The following is a 7,200-nucleotide window of genomic DNA, read 5'->3' as shown; positions in this document are numbered from 1 at the left end:
ACAAAGATTCACTACCCTTGGAGAAATGGGCCAAATTGGAGGAATTGCATCCCTCAGTAGAGAGCCCTTTATGAATCGTAGCTTTCTGCTAGATTTCTTTAGTCAAATACCTCGGCTGAAAGCTATTGGATTGGATGACATTATTCATTGTGAACTTTCTGAGATTGACAGTCCATCATATTGGGTGATTGTAGAATTCATCACTCCAGTTGTGGAATTGTTGAACTTGTGTTTTCTTGAAATCAAATAATTGGGCTACCAATCGACGGTGTGTTGAAAACATATTCTCAAAACTCCTCCTACTTAAATCATTCAGTCTGCCTCTTCCCAGCCTGAGAGGCCCATATTAGCGAGTAATCACACCACCGAAAGAGCACGTTGATTTATCTTCCTTCATTAAACCAGGGCCGAAGCGCTCTGGTTCTTCTGAGGTAGAACGCTGGATTCAGGATTTGTTGGGTGTTGGCAATCACTGACGCTCCGTTTCTTCAGATTGTGTCAAAGGGCTCTCTTGGAACACTCATGGCTTCAGATCTTTTCTATATCATCCAGTGGGTTTTTCTATTATTTCAACCAGTGATGTTTTCCTCCTATAGGAAACTTGGGAGTGTGGTGTCTTTGGGATAGATGGTTATAACATTGTAAGTTGTCCAGCAATTCTAACGGAGAGGGGTCACCTCGTGGGGGGATTGGCAATTGGGGCTAAGGTTCCGTTTAAATTGAGAGAATTCATTGCTGGGGCTACAATCCCTTATGACATGTCTGTTATTCTTGAAAATCTATCCACTTTGGTAAACAGGAGCTTGATCATTAATGTATACAATCCCCCAGGAGGCCTTTTAACCAAAGTGGTAAGGAAAACCATTGAGGGGTTACTTTTACGATGGTTTGATTAATACCCTGGTAAGAATGTGATTCTTGCAGACAATTTCAATGGTTATTGTTATCCCTCTCCCTTGGACATTGCTGATGACAAAATACGTGTTGGTTAATATTCTTTTTTGGAGGCACAGAGCAACACAGGGGATCGTGGGTGAAGACAGTTTGTTGACACATTTGATTTAAGTTGTTTATACAGGAAGGACTTCTGTGGTAAGATGCCTAAGTATACTTGGAACAATGGTAATGCTGCTTCCATTCTTGACTATGTTTTTATTGGCTCTTCCGAGTAGAGGTGGAATAGTGCTTTGCATACTAATTTCACAACTCTTCACAAGCACACTCTTCTTTCATGGGCACAGGCTTTGTCCCAACCCAGGGGAACCTTTTGCTCTTTCATGGACGTTGAAGTGAATCTCCAGGGAAATCCCATAATTTGGTCCGATCTTAATGTTAAGAAATTGAATCTGTTTATTTGCTCCGGTTCACAAGATCCGGAATGTTTGTTGGGGTATTCGGGATATGATGGCTGCTTTTGCGGACTTGCTTCAATTGAATCCAATATGCTGCAGCCAAAACAAGGTTAATTTGGGTCTGTTTGGCCTTCTACTACACCAAAAGAGAAAGGCCGTTCATAGGGTGGTTGCTTCTGTCAAGAAATGACGCTCTTTGTCTTGTGTTGATAGGAAAAGGCAATGAGTGTCTCTCTCCTATCGAGACAAGAATTGGCTGAAGCATTATAAATGTTCTATTAACAATACAAATTGGAAACTTCTCTTCTGCTTGTTGAGGGGGAAAGATAGCAAAAAGTATAGACTCTGCTGCAGGAAATTTCTGGCAGGGACGGTCACTCAAGAACTTAGCCCTATACCTGAAACTGTCTGGGCAAGTTATATCACAGAACTTTACTACGATTATAGTCTAGTTGGGGCAGGGTTGGACCCCCATTTAGGCGAGCCCATAACACCTCACAAAATATTTGTGCTCTCCATTGTGTGATGGCAGAGGTTTTACGCCACCTTAACAGGAACTTTTTTTCTGTTTTATCGACTACTCAAAGGCCTTTGACTGTGTGTTGCATCCTATCTTATGGAGTAAATTTGCAGGATGGGGTTTATACCCCTATCTGTTCCATTTTATAATGTTAATGCAGTCTGACACTAAAGTTACTGTCTGTATAAGTCATGACTGTACTATTACTTGTCCTATTTCTACAAATTGAGGCCTCAAACAGGGGTGCGTATTTGCCCTGTTGTTTAAACTCTAGGGGCCTCATTACGACCCAGGCGGTAAGTTACCGCCTGGGTCGTACCCTTACCACCATGGTGTAAACTATGTTTACACCATGGTGGATGGCGGATTTACCGCCCCATTCCAAGGTGAGTGGGGCGGTAAATCCCCATTTCCCGTTTTACCCTTCCCCATTCCCATTTTCGCCCCATAGGGCATAATGGGAGTGGGGAAGGCGCTAATTACGCCACCATAAGTTACGGTGGCGTAATTAGCACCATGGCCCCTTAGCGCCATGGATTTTAAAGCCTGCAAAAAGCAGGCGTTAAAATCACCATGGCGCTAAGGGACCTTGTAATCAGGCGTTAAGGGTCGGCGCCGTTTACGGCGCCGTTAACCCCTTAACGCCTGACTCGTAATGAGGCCCCTAGGTCTCAGACGTGGATGATGCTATTAGATCTAGTTGGATCTACATTGGAAAGGAGGCCTTACTGTGGTTGGCTTACGCCGACGAAATGATGCTACTTGATTTCACTCCAATCGATGTCCAGCATTCTATAGATGCCCATTACTCTTTTGCCACCACAAATAATATGAAAATTAATTTTTCAAAATCTAAAATTATGATCATTGATGGAATATCTCACAAAAAATGTGCATTCGATTGGAGACTGGCAAACATGCCGCTGGAAGTAATTGATAAATATGTATATCTAAGCTTCCCTATCAAGTGTTGCCCGGTGCTCTCTTTTTATGGTGACTTCTTCAAGCCAACATTTATGAGACAATACTTGTAATTAAGAGGTTCATTGCCAGGAAAAGAGGATCTGATGTAGAGGGCCTTATTACCATCTATAAAATGAGTATAATCCATGGTCTCCTATATGGGCTTGAGGCGCTTTCAACCCGATATGCCATATGGCTTGACAAAATTGAGTGGAAATTGCTGCTTTCACTATTGGGTCACCCAAGTGCAATGCACGTTGAGGCCTTGAGGTGTGAGCTTGGTTTATCATCTATCAGATCCCATTGGTTACATCAGCAATGCAAATTCTATTTAAAACGGTGTGCTCTTCGTCCTGACCCTGGTACTCTCATGGGATTGGTTGGCTTTCACATTTTTGATAAGGTTCCAAATCCTTTTTTACAGGACTTGCAAATAACTGCACTGGCTCACTTAGAAAATATTGGTCTAAATTTAAACCAAACTCTTAATCTACCTTATGCTTCTCTCATATTAAAAAATAAAACTATGAATTGAGATGGATCCGAAAATATGCTCAAATTACATAACAAAAAAAGATTTGTGGAATTTTGTACCCAAAGTTTCTCCCTGAATGCTCCTCATACATATTTGATTACACAGTGCTCACCAAAATTGAGGAGATTCATCATCTATCTCTGCCTTAATATTTTGCCCAACTTGCACTATATTGCGGCTGGCGTGGTATTCCATATAACAAAAGACTATGGGCATCATCATGAGTTGGGCGGTAATCCTGTGGATTTCCCGTCGAGCGGTATTAGCGCTAATGCCAAGCCCCCCGGCAGAAAGCCCGCCAGATCATGAGTAGGCGTGCACGCGCACAGGGTCATGGCGTTAACACTAATAGCGCTCAATGTAGAAATTGGCCAAGAACCCGTAAATCCAGTGCAAGGTGTGCTCCCGCCGTGCCAATGTCATGGTCATGAAGTCAGGGGCACAGGCATGCAGGGGTCGCATGCACAGGAGACCTGGGTGGACACTGTCCTGGTGCCTTTGGCGCCAGGCTCATGAACAAAAGTAAACAAGAACATCCATTTAACACTGAAAAGCTTTTATTATGGATGTAGCACTTCAGATGCATTAACCCTGAACATTCCATCCATTCAGCAGGCTGCATTAACCTTGAACATTCCATCCATAAAGCAGCCCCCAGTGTATTCTTGGGTGTGGCTGCTAATGGATTGCCTTCGCACGTGCTCACTCTCTAGGAGTGGCAGGGTTTGGCTGGTAAACTGGCCCTAATGGGCATGCCCACGATCTCAGCTATACAAGCTGCCCCGATCCTCAAGACAGACGCTTTGTGTTATTCTGCACTTGCATGCAGCGTAACGCTCACCGTCGCCTGAGGTCAGACTTACCTTTGAAGATCCTGCTTCCTGGATACCCTGCTTCCTGCCAGCATACTTACAACTGGGGGAAGCTGTTCTTACCTGTACATCTCTTCGGCGAACCAAGTATTCATCTTTACACTTTCCGGAACGCCGAAATCTGCATCTTGGCACCGCAGCGCGACACGCTCCATCATCTACATCAGTGCCTGCAAGGAAAAACAGAAGACAAGGTTAGACATCGAAAAAACAGTCAGTTTAAGGTTGCGCTTCGCCATACCTCGCGCTTTTACTTAAACCATCACTTACCTGCTATCGAACATTGCGGTAGCATCCATCTTCCATCCGGCCGCGCCTCTTGTCTCACAGCTGCATTGAGGCCGCATTTCCATCTAAGGGAACAAAACAGAAGAGAGACATTATTGCGGGCACAAATAGGAGCAACATATAAGGACATTAAACAGAACGAACAGCATCACAAGAGCTCAAGAAAGACTCACCAATCATAAGGAGAAGCATAGTCACAGCTGGACTGGACTAATCCTTATAAGGGATCAGTGAAGGAACTAGATCCCATTCGACGCGCCCCTGCCAGAAGTAGCAGGACGGAGAGCTTATCTTCCATAATTCACAGGAGCAGTATCACCACATACCACCGCTCACAGTTTTTCTACTGAGGGAGAGGCCTGAAGGGGGTGATTCAAGTTCAGGGAGGGTTGCAACCGTGCCCCAACGCCTCCGCAGAGACCAGGTGTGCATAACAGAACGCAAAGCCTCTAATACTCTCTGCCTGGACGTTATGGAAACTTCAAAAACAGATCAGTTAGCCCTCTTACTAGGGAATTATGGGCTGAAGTACTTGCTTCAAGACAGGAAACTGATGCATTACGGAGGGATCTTATTGTAACTCGAGAAAGAACTGACGAATTGGCAAGACAAATGCTACAAGCACAAGCAGGACAGGTTCTACTGCCTAGTGTAACCCATTCTTCTCATTCTTCCACACCACAACAATGAACACCGGTTCAGGTGGTTCTTCCAGGAGTGGTGCCTCTAGCCCCTCCCGAACGCTTCATCTGCGACCCAAACAAGTTCACTGTTTTTCTGAACCAATGTCGCCTTCATTTCTTGTGCAGACCAGGAGCCTTTCCTAATGACCAAGCCAAAGTGGCATTTGTACTCTCGTATTTAGGAGGTAGTGCGGCGGACCTGTCTATTCCTTTGGTAAATCATGATGACCCTTTACTCCGGAACTTTGGGTATTTCCAACATGAGATGGAGAAATTGTTTGCCCGTCATACTCAAGGACAAGCTCTGGACAACGAGTTGTTGTCACTCAGACAAGGGAGTCAAGATCTATTAATCTATATTACAACCGTCAATCGTCCCATAGCCCAGACCAACTGGCCAGAAGAGAAAAGGACTACACACTTTCACCAAGGGTTACGTGGAGAACTTAAGGATGTGTTGGCGCAAGTGGTGAATCTCCCTGAGAGGTGTGCGGACTACATAGACCTGACGGTGTAACTCGATCATAGGTTGCAGAATAGGAAAATGGATTGAACTAGATCAGAGGGACGGTCAGTTTACGTACAACCTCGTGAGAATCAGACTAAACCACATGAACAGTCTGAGCCAATGCAAATTGGTGGATTACAAAGTCCCCTTACCAAAGCAGAAAGGGGAAAAAGAAGACAACAGCTGTGCTTATATTGTGGACAAGCAGGTCACTTCCTCCTTGACTGTCCGGTAAAACCACCCAAGAAAACAGTTGGCGCAACAGACAAAACTGATGAAGAAGAAGAAGAACAGAACTCGTGAAACGCCAATGCCCGGCAAGTGTAGGGGTCCGCTTGTCGAGCATAAAAAAGGAATCCGTACAGACCTCACATCTAGTCCTTCCAGTGCTTTTGGTGAATCACAAGTAACCATCAAAAATACATGCCCTGGAGGCATTTATTGAATGTGGAGCTGTAGGTAACTACATTGACCAGGATTTGGCTCTCTGAATAGGCCTTCCTTTCCGACAGAAGCAGAAATCGGAAAACGTCACTGCTGTGGATGGTTCTCAGATATCATCCGGCCCAGTGACACAATACACCGAGAAAGTCAAGCTTCTGTGTCAGGACGTGCATCAAGAGGACATCACTTTCGATCTCATTGGTGCTCCTCAGTTCCAGATGATATTGGGAATACCCTGGCTGGAGACCCACAATCGTAGGATCGACTGGCAAAAACGAGTTCTGACACTTCCTCATGATTGTACCGACACATGTTACAAAAAAGATGACACCAATCTGAAATCGAAGAAAGGAATTGTGTTGGGCCTCATCAGCTCCTTACCGCTTGAATACCGAGATTACCAGGATGTCTTCAAAAAAGAGCAAGCCAAAGTTCTGCCCCCGCACAGACCCTACGATTGTCAAATAGATCGTGTACCCGGAGCCCAGATCCCTGGCAGCCGAATGTACGCTCTGACAGAACAGGAAAACCAACATCTTAGAACTTACCTGGATCAGTACCTGCCGAACGGTTTCATTCACCCGTCCAAGTCACCTTCCTCCTCGCCCTTATTCTGCCTAAAAAGGAGGGGGTCTTAAGAACTTGCATTGACTATAGAGCCATCAATCAGATCACAGTAAAAAATTGATATCCTTTACCACTTATACCAGAGCTCCTGGACCAAGTGAAACATGCTCAACTCTACACAAAACTGGATTTAAGAGGAACGTACCATCTTGTAAGAGTAAAAGAGGGAGACAAATGGAAAACGGCCTTCTGCATGAAGTACGGCCTCTTTGAACACCAGGTCATGCCCTTCGTGCTATGCAATGCCCCTGCTGCGTTCCATTTCTTTATGAATGATGTACTCCGTGAACTACTGGACGTTTGCGCTATTGTTTACATTGACAACATTCTTATCTACTCAAATTCCATGGAGCAACATGTAGGCCATGTCAGGTCAGTCTTAGAGAAGCTTCGGCAACACCAATTGTA

Source organism: Ambystoma mexicanum, chromosome 5q, assembly GCF_040938575.1.
Source record: "Ambystoma mexicanum isolate Mex_15411 chromosome 5q, UKY_AmexF1_1, whole genome shotgun sequence".
In the NCBI taxonomy this organism is placed as follows: Eukaryota; Metazoa; Chordata; class Amphibia; order Caudata; family Ambystomatidae; genus Ambystoma; species Ambystoma mexicanum.
The sequence above is the reverse complement of the archived record's forward strand: the minus strand, read 5'-3'. Positions refer to the sequence as shown.